This window comes from Phascolarctos cinereus, unplaced genomic scaffold (genome assembly GCF_003287225.1).
Source record: "Phascolarctos cinereus isolate Bilbo 61053 unplaced genomic scaffold, phaCin_HiC Scaffold_4;HRSCAF=312, whole genome shotgun sequence".
Classification (NCBI taxonomy): domain Eukaryota; kingdom Metazoa; phylum Chordata; class Mammalia; order Diprotodontia; family Phascolarctidae; genus Phascolarctos; species Phascolarctos cinereus.
The window spans coordinates 127838516-127852212 of NW_027555847.1; the positions used below are offsets into that span (position 1 = coordinate 127838516).

The 13697-nt window shown below is 38.2% G+C and overlaps 1 protein-coding gene across 1 annotated transcript in view; it reads left to right on the forward strand.

The window, feature by feature from the left end:
* The window catches only part of ABCA3 (ATP binding cassette subfamily A member 3), a 117486-nt gene that overhangs the window by 22792 nt on the left and 80997 nt on the right, over window positions 1-13697 (forward strand). Inside the window, 1 exon segment of the mRNA XM_021006534.2 lies at window positions 9052-9085. The gene's annotated coding sequence lies outside the window, so the exon portion shown is untranslated.

Here is a 13697-nt window from a genome sequence, read left to right on the forward strand (position 1 = left end):
TGGCAAGAAGAAGGGGTTGTACTAGAATGCTTCTCATGTCCCCTTCCAGCTGTATATCTGTGATTCTGTAAAATTCTCTAACCTAGCCCCTCCTGAAGATTCTGGTTTTTAAAAAAAAAAAATTTTTCCAAAAGACAATGAAAAGGCTTTTTTCTATATGAAATTTTCATAAAAAATATAAATAGCACCTATATGCAAATAAATGGTGATTTTATGGAATTTTATACATGTACCAACCACCATTTGGTGACATATATATTGAGCCAAATGTTAGTACAATATTTACCGTCTGGTGGGCTATCAAAGTGATTTTACATTTTTTCTTTTTCTGTTCTCTTCTTTCTTTTTTAGCTTTTATAATTAATCCATGAAATTATTATTCTCTTGTTATTTAGAAAATCTATGAAGAATTTGTGGAAAACATGAAAATCTCACAAGATTCAAAGGCAAGGAGTGATTACAGTCTGATCAGTGGAGGGACTACTCATCCTGATAAAATTATAGCTCCATTGAATATATTTGGGGGGAAAGTACATTATTTGTCCATGTTTTTAATTCATTTAATAATTGTTAGCTTTTTTATTCTTTGATTCTGTTTTGTTAGTTTCATTCAGTTTGTAGTCATTGTATGATTTTATGTTAATCTATTTTTCTTTTACAACTTTATAAGTTCTTATATTTTAGAAATAAAAATCAAGAAGTGTTGATGGCTTATTTTTATATTAAAATTAAAATCAGTGTTAAATCAGCTTTTAAATAAAATAATAAATGTATTTTATTTTTAGTGATGTAATTTTTTAAAAAATTTTTTTAGTGTGATACCTTAGCATTTTTGTTATTAACCCTAAAAAAAACCATGATGAGAGTCTTCCAAAGTCTTAGTGCCTAGAGAATCCGATTTTAGAATCTTAATTTGCCATCAGTCTCACTAGTTGTTGAAACCTTTGTGTGTGTATTTTTAGCCAGAGATACTTCAAAATAAATGCTATTTTTTTTATTTTTCTCTTTTTTTTCCAAATCATGTAAGAAACTTTTTTGGCTCTATACTTCATCCTTGTGAAGGAGCTGTAAGATCTGAAGAGACTGTGGTAACCAGGAACCTCAGAAGTTAAGTGGATAAAAAAAACTGGAAATAAAAATGACACAAACAAGATAATTTTTTTAAAAATCAAAGCCTGTACTTTTACAAATAATCAGAGCTTTAAAAATTAACAAACAATGACAGCATCACATTACTGGATACAGGTGTTGATCAGAGACAAATGAGGGAGGGCACTTAAATAAGGCAAACTAAGGTATATGAACAATTCATTTCAATGCAACAAAAGCTTTTGAATGACCAGGAAAGTATGTACTACAATATGTACAAATCATATTAAAGAACACACCAAAGCAAAGGAGGGCAAACCTACACTGTTTTTGAGGTTGTCAGCAGCTTGCTACAGCATAGATAAGGCTAAGTAATGGACTTGTGATTTAGTTGATATAAGGGACTCCTGGATGAGGAAACTTCCTCATTGCAGCAGAGTAGAATTCTGAAGAATATAAGCACTGAAAGGTTCAGTGATTTGCCCAAGGTCATGCAGCCAGTGGGTATTTCAGAGAGGGGACTTGAATCCAAGCCTTCTTGACTCTGTGATCAGCCATCTACTATGCCATGTTGTACTTCTTGGCAGGATTACTGACAAATATTAATTCCAGGATTTTGTGGGAATTGGCCAAACTATAATTAATATTGTATTAAATTTTTTGGATTTTTCTTTTTCTTAATATGTTAATATAAACCTTACTTTTCATATGATAATAAAAATATATGGGAAGTAAACACAGTGATTTGGATTGGGGAGGGGGGCTTCACCAGGAATATGACAGAGATTAGAAAGACTTTCCTCAATGTAGTTCCTTTGCATTTTTGCCAAATAGTGCCCTTCTAATGATTTGAAGGGATCCAAAGATCCAAAGGAACCAGGAGTTTTAGAGGAGTTAAAAGAATGTTTAGATCATAACGGTGGTAAGAGTTTAGACTGGGAATAGCAGTAGCAGAGGAAAATGCCATCAAAAAGACAGATTTAAGTCCCTAAGGGCCTTTGTACTGACTAGGACAGGGGTCTACATGACAACAAAGTTGAATTAACTTTGAACTCAAATTGCTAAACAGACTTCCCACTATAAGGTAAGAGTCAGCATAATAGCAGAAGACCAGCAGAGAACAGTTTAGCAATGGATACCTTTGGTGTGATCAGCTTACAGCCAATGAAATCATAAAAGGATATCAGCAAGTCTGTGGGGGAACATGCAACAGCATCAGAGGAAAAAATGTGTTCTAGCATTGATTCTGCCTTAGGGGGTAGGTCTAGTTCCCAGCTACTCATGTATACCTCTGTACATGTTCTTCAACCATATATGTTCCTTAACTTCCAAGGTGGAGCCAAGATGGTAGAGTAGCAGGAAGAAGGACAACTGAACTCACACAAACACACACACAAACACCCCTCCTCTAAGCAATCTAGAAAATGCATCAAATCATGATTGGGAAATGCAGGGAAGAAAGTCACAGAGTGTCATTTTTAAAGCCCAGGTCAATGTGGAGAGACAGAGAGATCTGCAGACACTAAAGATGTCTTGCAAGAATGACCACACAGAGCTTCAGAGCACAAGGTGAAGTTCTGCACTAGGGAAAGAAGAGGTCCTGGATCCAGCACAGAGGAGTCTAAACTTGGACAAGGTGCAGCAGTTGGTGCAAACTGGCAGCTCTGGTGGCATTCCAGGGTGAGGGGTAGTTATTGACCCTAGGCTATGTACTGAACTAAAAGCTAGTTCAGGAGCAAGCAGCAGTTATGTGACTTACACCCCAGTTCCAGCTTTTAGCCCAGTCTGAAACCTTCAGAGGAACAATCAGGCCAGGAATCCCAGACGAAAGGGAAGCTTACAATTCTGTTATCTAAACAAGCAGAACTTTCTAGTATGTGATAATGGCTGAGTCTGGTAGCAGTCTACTGGAACCCCAGACAGAGCAAGCCTGTAGGAATGTTGCTCAGACTCCGACTCAGGTCAAGATCTTGCGTAACTCAGACCAGGGGAGAATTAATCAGACTTCTCTGGATTGCACCACTTTGGGAGCACTGAAATCTCAGCCTCAGCTATCCCACTCAACAGTCTTAATAACATAGCACTTGATAGCACCAAGGAGGTAGCAACAATACCAGCCCAGACATTCCCTCTAGAAGTACACAGAGCCTGGCCCTAACAAAGTCCAACTAAAGTTAGGTGGTAGACTGGAAGAATGAGCAAACAAACAAAAAAGAACTTCACCATAAAAAGCTATTATAATGATAAGGATGTTCAAGACACAGACCCAGAAGAAGAGAGTGACTCCATAATATCTACAAACCTCAAAGAAAAATTTGGCTAGAATTCCTGGAAGAGATGAAGCAAAGGGTTTTTAAATAGAGTTTAAAATGTGTTTATACATGAAAGAGAGTGCTAGAGGGAGAAAACTACAAAAGAGATTAGAACTATGAAAGAATGGGAAAGGGAATTAACACCTTTGCACAAGAGGCACAAAACTTTGCTCAAGCAACAAACTCCCTGAAAATTAGGACAGACTAAATAGAAGTCAATGATCTGATGACAGGACAAGAAATATTAAAACAAAGTCAAAGGACCAAAAAATAGACCTAGAAAATAGATTAAGGAAAGAGAATTTAAGAATTGTTGGACTAGCTGAACTCCATGATGAAAAAAAGGGCAAAAAAGATACCACATTTCAAGAAATCATTTTTTAAAATTATCTAGATTTCTTACTAGAGGAAAAAGAAGTAGAATCTTCTGGTCACTTCCTGAAAGAAACACTAAAATGAAACTTCCTGGAAACATTTTATCCAAAATCTAAAGTTGCCAGATCAAAGAAAAACTACTGCAAGCTGCCAGAAAGAAAGAATTCAAGTACCAAAGAGTCATAGTCAGTATTACACACAATTTAGCAGCCACCAATATAAAGGAGTGGAGAATTTGGAATACTGTATTCTAAAAGGCAAAAGATACCAGCTTAGAGCCAAGAATAACTTACCTAGCAAAAGCAAATATAATATAATCCTACAAGGGAAAAAGGGATCTTTACTGAAGATTTCCAGATATTCCTGATGGAAAGACCAGAAATGCATAGAATCTCTGAAGTTCAAACACAGAGGTTAAGAGAAACACAAAAAGGGCAAACATGAACAATACTAAGAGACTTTAATGAGGACACACTGTTTATATTCTAATATGAGGACGAGATTCATATGTCCCTTCAGAATCCAATCATGAAGGATCATAGTAAGAATCTATAAGACATTGTACCTGTTATGTTTTGATGATCTTAAAAGAGTGGTAAGGGAGAGGAAGAAGAATACATTAGTGGAAGAAAACAGAAAGGATAGAGAAAATTATCTTACACAATCAGATGTGCAAGTAGTCATCTATAAAAACGAAGATAGAATGAGGGGAACCCCTCACGCTTGAACCTCACTCTCATCTGAACTGGTTAAAGGAGAGAGGAATACACACACACCAGGGTACAGAAATACATTTAACTAAACAGGAAAACAGGAGGGAAAGGGGGAGAATAAGAGGAAAGGTAGATTAAAGGTATTATTCCTCAGCAAAATAGACTAAGGACCATACATGTTTGTTGCATCTGCCCCTCTTGCATGGCTTACGTGGGAGAACATACTCTTGTCTTTAGCTGGGGTGGGATAAGACTTTTTCTTTTCACTCATTGGCTATGCTATCTTAAGTCAACGAACACTTACTATACCTCAGGCACTATTCTAAGTGGTAAGAATATAAATACAAGCAAAAAAGAAAGTCCCTGCCTTCAGGGAACTTACACCTTAATGAAGAAAGATGCAGATAAGAAAATAACGATGACCATTGGTGGGAGAAGGGAGCTAGAAAGGGAAAAGTAAGTATCCATGTGAGGACATGGGTGGGAGGGAGGAAGTGCTGGGAAAAGAGTATAGGAGTGAGCATGATTGGCCTGGGTTTGTGTGCGCTCAGTCATTTTCAGTTGTGTCCTCTTCATGACCCCCTTTGGGTTTTTCTTGGCAAAGATACTGGAGTAGTTTGTCATTTCCTTCTCCATTCTCTGTCTACCATCCTTGAGAATTCTGGAATTTTGAGAATCCAGGAAGAATTCAGCAGAGGAGAGGACCTTAGGGTCAGAGGGAGCTTTCAGGGTTAGAAAGCTGGGGGGGCGGGGAATGGTGGACAGAGAGTCAGGAGCCGAGGAATGGCTTTTGCTTTGAGCTAATGTGTCCTCTGGTTCGCTGATAAACACATTGGTTGGGGCTCATGAGCTATTTGGTTTTGAGTGGACGTTTGATCCACAATGTGCCTTGAGCCTGGGATAACTTTCAGGGACCTATGTGGTGGTGAGGGGAGAGGGAGGACCTGGTGCTGCAAACAATCTCATTTAGTGCATTAAAGTTTATAAAACTTTTTTCACAATAGCCCTGTAACCTCGGTAGCACAAGGATTATTATCCACAATTTACTAATGAAGAAACTGATACAGAGAAGTTAGATAACTTGCCCAGAGTCACACAGCTAGTCTTGAGCCTATTTGAACTCAGGTATCCTGACTCTAAAGCTCTCTCCTCTATATCACTCTTCCTCTCACTATATTGTTGTCAGTATGCGTGCATATGTAGAACTTGATTTGATGCCAGTAAATGAGGCTGCTCAGCTGAGATTTCTCCCAGATTTCTGGGTGAAGGCTAGAGCTAAGGAAGATGTGATAACTTCCAGAATTAAACTGGTCTCTTCATACCATGGGTGCCTCTAACACCAGGTCTATGCAAAAAATAGCTCACTCTTAGATGACTTTAGTGTTGAATCTGCTGTACTTCTGGGAGAAAGTAGTTGCTATTGGATGATGATAATCATGGCTTAGTGCCTCTACCAGGAGAATTAGTGACCACATGGGGGGGTAACATATGCCATGCAAGAATGTACAAATGTAAAGAGTTCGGTGTTGGGGTTTTTTTTTAACAAGTATGAAAGCTGTGTCAAAATTCATCTTAAATTACTAACTCTAAATTACTAACATCTTAAATTACTAAATTGTAATTGTCTATTAAAAATGGAGTTCTTTGAAAGTTCTTTTTAAATTTCATTTGTTATTTGCTTCATTCCAATCCCAATTTTTTAATACAAAATTTTTGTGAGTCTCTGTATTTTCAAATATAGACCATAATTTCTTCTTAAATTGGGGTTATATGAAACTTGATTACTGTACATGACTTACGTTTTAGTGTATATGAATATTCAGGTTTACCTGTAGTCACACCAGTGTGGTCATGTTCCCTCCCACCCTTCTTGTCCTCACAGCTTCTTAACATGGAATCTTCTTTTTCCTTCAAGAAACAGGTTGAGTACCATCTTCTCCATCAATCAGCTTGTCATGATTCCCTCTCCTTCCCACTCTACCTGGTATTGAATGAACTTCCCCCTATTTGTTTTATGACTTCTCTGTAAGTTCTGTATGTTCTCACGTAGGTACTTTTGCCTCCTCCACTAGAGTGTAAACTCTTTGCAAGTAGGGATTGTTTTAGTCTTTGTGTTTGTATCCCAGCATCTAGCACAGTGCCTAAAATGGAGTGGACCTAAATAAATGCTTATGGATTGATTGATTGATTGATTGATTCTAGACTTCCCTCACTCAGAGGCAGGTTTTTTATTCACCGTTCCAGTTTATCTAGTATTAACACAGCTCCAAGGCCTAGAGCAACCTATAACTGTGGTTCATTTTATCTTGTATTCCTGAGAGCAAATAAGAGAGAAATACAAGCTGTGTTTTCTTGGCTTCTCTTTACCTTCATTAGTCATTTCTAAGATCCCTGCAAGGCACAGAAAGCCACATCCTGTAATCTCAGGAAAGGTTATTAAAGGCCACCTTTGGTAGCAGTGACCAGTAAACCAGGAGGAATTCCCTAATTAAGGCAGGAAATTATGTTCCATCCGTTAGAATTCTTATCTTTCGCGTGTGACACTCAGCAATCCCTTTTAATTTCTCCCACTCATTGAATTTAGTAACTGATATTGAGGGAGGCAGTCTCTTTTTAACTTCCTGCCTTAAGCCCTCATCTGGGAGCGAGGCAGATCTCCCAACAGTTCCACACGAGGTGAACAAAGAAAGCTTTGTTAGCATCCAGTTTAGAAGGTACATACTAGTTGCTGACATACTGATTAAACACCCAAGCTGCTCTTAAGCTTTGTAGGGCCCTTCAAGTTGGTTTGTGTCATTTTGAAAACTTAAATTTATAACACACAATTGTGTTCGAAATGTAATGATTTTATTTGAGACAGTGAAAAATCATTTTGGGTGGTCTGAGGTTGAAATGTGGACATGCCATGGAAGAGAAGTGGTAAATCTTTTTTAATTAAAAAAAAATCACATAAGCCAGTGTTTTGTTTTTGTAGTCTTGTAGAAAATTGGACCCTAAATAAAGGATAGTAATTTGATCTTATATTTTACCCCAGTTGCTTACTAATAATCTCCGTGAGCCAAGAGTGGTGGCTCACTGGTCTTTAATCTGTAAAATAAGGGGGCAGCTGGGTGGTGCAGTGGATGGAGCACTGGACCTGGATTCAAGAGGACCTGAGTTCAAATCCAGCCTCAGACACATAACACTTACTAGTTGTGTGACCTTGGGCAAGTCACTTAACCCCATTGCCTAGCCTAAATACATAAATAAATGAAAGTCTGTAAAATAAAATAATCTGTGGCACAGATTATTGGTTTTCTTATTTTGTGGATTTAATTTTGTACCTTCCCTTGTAACAACCCTTCTTGCTATTCCAAAAACTGTGCAATATTCCATAAACCAGGGTTTTCAAATACAGGAATTAGCTCCCCAGAATTTGTTGGAACTCTTTAAGGCTCTATCTGTGAGTGGCTTTCTAAGTACTTGATGATAACTGGTTTCTTCATAGCTGAAGGCTTGAAGCTCTTGACAAAGATGGCAGATCTTTTGAGTTCGATGGAATCTAGACTGGCTGGAAATTCAGACAGGATCTAACACAGCCTCCTCACATTACAGAAAAGGGAAAGAGAGATGTAGGGGAGGAAATAGAGTTACCCAAAGTCACGCAGGTAATTTGTCAGCAAGTCAGGATTTGAACCCAGATGCCCTGACTCCAAATCCAGTGTTCTTTCCACTAAATGAAGATACTTATTACTGTAGATTAATTAGGGAGAATTAGCTTTCTATAAAAAAGAGTATCTGGATTCCCAGAAAAAGAAATATAATCCTTTTTCACTATATTAAGCTGAAGTACTGTCCAACTAAGCACCTCATATTGCAGAAAGTTTTAAACTCCATTGAGAAAAGTGCTTTAAGAACTGTATCAAGTTAAAACCCTTCCCAAGGGAGTCCCAGCAGAGCAGAAGCTCTGTTTGTTTTGCATCTAACAAAATGCAAGTGGAGAGACTTATTGTAACATTAGCCTTTTGTGTTTTTATGTAAAATGAAATAAATATAAATGTCTGTATGAAATACAGGTATACTTATTTTAAGCAGTAGAAAGTTTTCTAAATGGTGTATAATTCATTTCGGTGGTAAGTTCTGATTGAGTCATATTTTAAATTCACTGAGGAAAAGTAAAGAATCGCTGTGTAATGTCTCACATTTATGTGATGTTTTAAGGTTTTTGCTATGATACCTAATTGATCTCTTTGCAAGTACAAATTTGTATATGTCAAATCTGTTTTGCTTAAAGTAAAAGTGCATTTATACCTTTTGTCCCTGTTCTACTTGTGGGCAAGCTATTTGTGAATATATTATTTTGTTAACATTTTGCATGTCATATTTAGGTTCTCTTTATTTCTTGAGGTGCCTGGAAATGATGTCAAATCATCAAATGTTTTTCCAATACCTCTCAGAGTAGTCAGTGTTGCCAAATTTCAGGGCTGCCTTGTTAAGGAGTTTATAGCAGGCTCAAGAGGATTGTTAACCCCACCCCAAGGTAACTATGTCCCTTCCATTTTTTTCCTGTTCCCTGGAGGAAGACGGACTACAATGAGCTTCTCTCTAGGACCCCAGGTCAGTGGCCTACATAACTTCTCTATCTTACCTAAGGAGTAAGGATATCTGTCTTTGTCTCTTTTTCTTTCTTGAGCCCACACGTATATATACACACACACACACACGTACATACATATGTTCTTTGTGCAGTATAGAGGCAGGAACAGTAGCTTTGGAATCTGAGCTGACTTTGAGTTCAAATGTTAGCTTTGCTGCTTACTACCTGAATAACCTTGGACAGATCAATGAACTGTCATTGGCCTCAGCTTTGTCATCTTTTGAGTGTGTGTGTGTGTGTGTGTGTGTGTGTGTGTGTATGTGTGTGTGTGTGTGTTGGGGGTAGGGGTGGTTGGAATAAATTAGTGCTGAGGTTCTTATCTTACTCCCCAACCATTAGAAGAGCCTTTTCTTTGATCCTCAATCATTTTGTCCCCGTTCCCTTAAAAAGAAATAATTAATTTGGGACAAAGATGGGTAAGGAGAAAGAAATAAGTGGCAGTTCTACTCCATTTTTCCTGTTTAATAATGATAGCTGACATTTGTATACTGTCTGCTATGTGCTAAGTACTTTACAAGCATTCATGTGAACCTCACAACAATCCTAAGCAGTAGGTGCTTTTACTATTCCCACTTTACAGATGAAGAAACTGAGGGAAACAGAGGTTAAATGACTTTCCCAGAGTCACACGGCTAGTAAGTGTCTGAAGTTTGATGTGAACGTGGGACTTCCTGACTCCAGGTCTAGCACTCTATCCACTGTACCACTTAGCTGCCTCCTGGGTGTTTTATTTACCTCACTGCCTTTAAACTGATCCCCACATGTGGAGATAACAGTTCAAATTTATCCGGGCAGGAAGGCTACCTCGAGGCACCTGGTTCCCACTACGAAGTCTCTTGCCCTTAACCACACACACCGTGCTTAGCCATTTGGCTCCAGCTTTTTGCTTTATCTATATTAAAAACCACTCATTTTGCTATCTGCTGTACTGTATAGTTCTTTAGAGTTGAGAAATCTTTTACATAATCACTAGCCTGGCATAATAGATAGACAGCTCCCCTAAGTGCCAGGACGACCTCAGTTTGAGTCCCACATCTGACACATGTTGATTGGGTAGCCCTGGGGAAACACTTAATTTTTCCATGCTCTAAGCTACTTCTAAAACTATAAATTGCAGAAGACGTGCCAACCTGCACAGAGGAAGCTCTGTCACCTGTGAGTTCTCTCTACCAGTGAAATCACAAGCCCAGTCCCTGTCCCCTTCTCCTAGTCTTAATTATGATACTAATGGTAATAAATAAATCTTTATTTTTTAAACTTTTTTTTTTTTTGCTTTTTGGTGAGGCAATGGGGATTAAGTGATTTGCCCAGGGTCGCACAGCTAGTAAGTGTCAAGTGTCTGAGGCTGGATTTGAACTCAGGTCCTCCTGACTCCAAGGCCAGAGCTCTATCTACTGCCCCACCTAGCTGCCCCCTTTATTTTTTTTGCAGTGTCTTTAATTTAAAAATAAGAATTTAGAGTCTACATATTAATCCTTTTGCACGCATTATAATCATTTCCTTTAATCTTATATTTTTTCATAATGTGATTCATTGGAAGCCATATTTCAAGTTATTGTGTACATAATTTATTATGGCTGTGTTTCATACTGATATTAACAGTGGTCTTTTTGAGTAAAAACATTTTAAGAAGCATAAACTTAAGGAATACACTAGAGGAAAGAATCAGCATGACTTGTATGTGGACAACATTAATTTTTTTGTTTATTGATTATTAGAATATCATTTATTTTTCCACAGAAAGTTAGCGGTTATGTTGTCCTTTTTTTGTTTTAAGAAAAAAAGGCATTTTGAAATATACTGAAGTGTGTTGCAGGAGAATTTACTAATTATATACTTCCTGGTGAGTTATATGCCTTAGTAATAACTAGCTACCTAATGACATGACTCAATTTTCATCTTTGTGTTTTCAGTACCTAGCACGGTGCCTCAAATATTCATAAATATTTGTTAAATTGAATTGAATTCTGTTACAAACTTTTCAGGGTGTTGTACTTAGTACGTATGTGCCTAACCAAAAGAATTAAATTGACTTTAATTCTCAACTGCTATGATTGTATGATTTCATTTGTATTGGCTTCTTAATTGGAAGCTTAAGATGTAGTAGAATTCTCTTCATACTAAGAAATTTGAGAGTTCTGAAATCTTGTCGGGAAATGAACAGGGCAACCCTTAAGCTCTTGTGCTTCCGCACATAGGAATTTTTCAAAAGTCTAGTTATCGTCTGAATCTATAACCTAAGCACATGGAACTTAGCTCCCTCCCTTCCTTTTTTCTGGGTATTTTCAATAAGTCACTGAGCTGTGCTGCTATTATATTATACTTTTCCAGCAGGTACTCCCACCTAACACAATATGTTTTAATTGATGACTTCAGGCTCAATGAAAACAAATTAGTGTGTCCAATTTTTAATTCTGAAATTGCTTTAGGGTCCTTTTTTTCTAAAGGGGCAAGGAAAAAGGATTAATTCTGCCCAGTTATATATGCCGGGTCTTATTTACGTTTTGGTGATAGTTTCTTTGACTAATTAAAAACCTATGGGGGCAGCTAGGTAGCGCAGTGGATAGAGCACTGGCCCTGGAATCAGGAGGACCTGAGTTCAAATCTAGCCTCAGACATATAACACTTACTAGCTTGTGTGACTCTGGGCAAGTCACTTAACCCCATTGCCTAACCAAACCAAACAAAACAAAAAAACTGTGGACTTTGGGCAGGTAAGTGGTACAGTGGTTAGAGCACCCATCCTGGAGTCAGGAGGACCTGAGTTCAAATCTAGCCTCAGACACTTGACACTTAACTATCTGTGTGACCCTGGGCAAGTCACTTAACCTCATTGCCTAGACCAAAGAGCAAAAATCTGTGGACTATAATGGCCAATCCTTGCTTCTGGTTGTTTGCCACACAAGGGCCCTTAAAGTTCATCTAGTCCAACCCTCCCTAATTTTATAAATGAAGAATCCAAGACCCAGATTGGTGGAACAGCTTGCTCAAGATCATGCTGGTAGTATGTGATGGAGGCAAAATTTGAACTCAGGTCTTCTTGCTGTAAATCCAGTGTCTTTGCCAGATATTTTGCAATCAGTCAGTGAGTATTTATTTAAGCACTTACTATGTGCCAGGCATCTTGCTATGTGCTGGAGCCACAGACACAGAAAATAAAACAAGTCTTACCCTCAAGGAGCCTGCATTCTATAAGAGAGACAGCATGTACAGATGCATGTACATATGGAATAAATGCAAAACAAATACAAAGTGGGGCAGGTAGCGGTGAAGTAGAGCACCGGCGCTGAAGTCAGGAGGACCTGAGTTCAAATGCAGCCTCAGACCAAACACTTGGCACGTACTAGCTGTGTGACCTTGGGCAAGTCACTTAACCCCAATTGCCAAAAAGAAAGAAAGAAAGAAAGAAAGAAAGAAAGAAAGAAAGAAAGAAAGAAAGAAAGAAAGAAAGAAAGAAAGAAAGAAAGAAAGAAAGAAAGAAAGAAAGAAAGAAAGAAAGAAAGAAAGAAAAGAAAGAAATACAAAGTAGTTGGGAGAGAGGACACCATTATTTGGGGGGAATAGGGAAAGGCTTCATGGAGAAAGTGATACTTAAACTGCTTCATGATGGAAGAGAGATTCTGTGAGTTTAAGGTGAAGAAATACATCCTGTGCTTGGGGGAATCCCCAGTGCAAAGATCAGGATATGGGAGATAGTCATATGTGAGGAACAGAGAAGGCCAGTTTGATTAGATTGTAGTGTGTGGGAAGGGGGCCGATGTACATATAATGAGGCTGAAAAGACTGGATGAGGCTAGGTTGTGAAGGACTTTAAAAGCCTAATGTGAATTTTACATTTTCTTCTAGAGGAAATAGGACTTCACTGAAGTTTATTAAATTAGAAGAGTGATATGGTCAGATTTGTGCTTAAGAAAAATCACTTTGGGGGCAGGTAGGTGGCACAGTGGATAGAGCACCGGCCCTGAAGTCAGGAGGACCTGAGTTCAAATTTGGCCTCAGACCAAACACTTGACACTTACTAGCTGTGTGACCCTGGGCAAGTCACTTAACCCCAATTGCCTTTAAAAAAAAAAAGCCTAGGTGAGAGATAATGAGCATCTGAACTAAGGTAGTAGCTGTGTGAGTAGAGAAAGGCTTAGACACAAGATTAATAATAAATACTTGCTTTTAAAATAGCTATGGGGGGTAGCTAGGTAGCACAGTGGGTAGAGTACCAGCCCTGGAGTCAGGAGAACCTGAATTCAAATCCAGCCTCAGACACTTACTAGCTGTGTGACTCTGGGCAAGTCATTTAACACCAATTGCCTTAAAACAAATAAATGATAGCTCTCATTTGTTTAAAAAAAATAGATGTGAAAGTAGAAATACCAAGACTCGAATCATATGACCATCCATCATCATTCATCTTTTTAAAACACAAGGAAAATCTTTATAATTTGGTAGGCAGTCTTGACCCTGCAGTCCTCCCCTCCACCTATGTCCCTCCCCCTTACACACAAATCAGATTTTAAGGAATCACATCACCAACTTATCTTACTGCTCTTGTTAAACCCATGTGGTGATAGAGCCAAA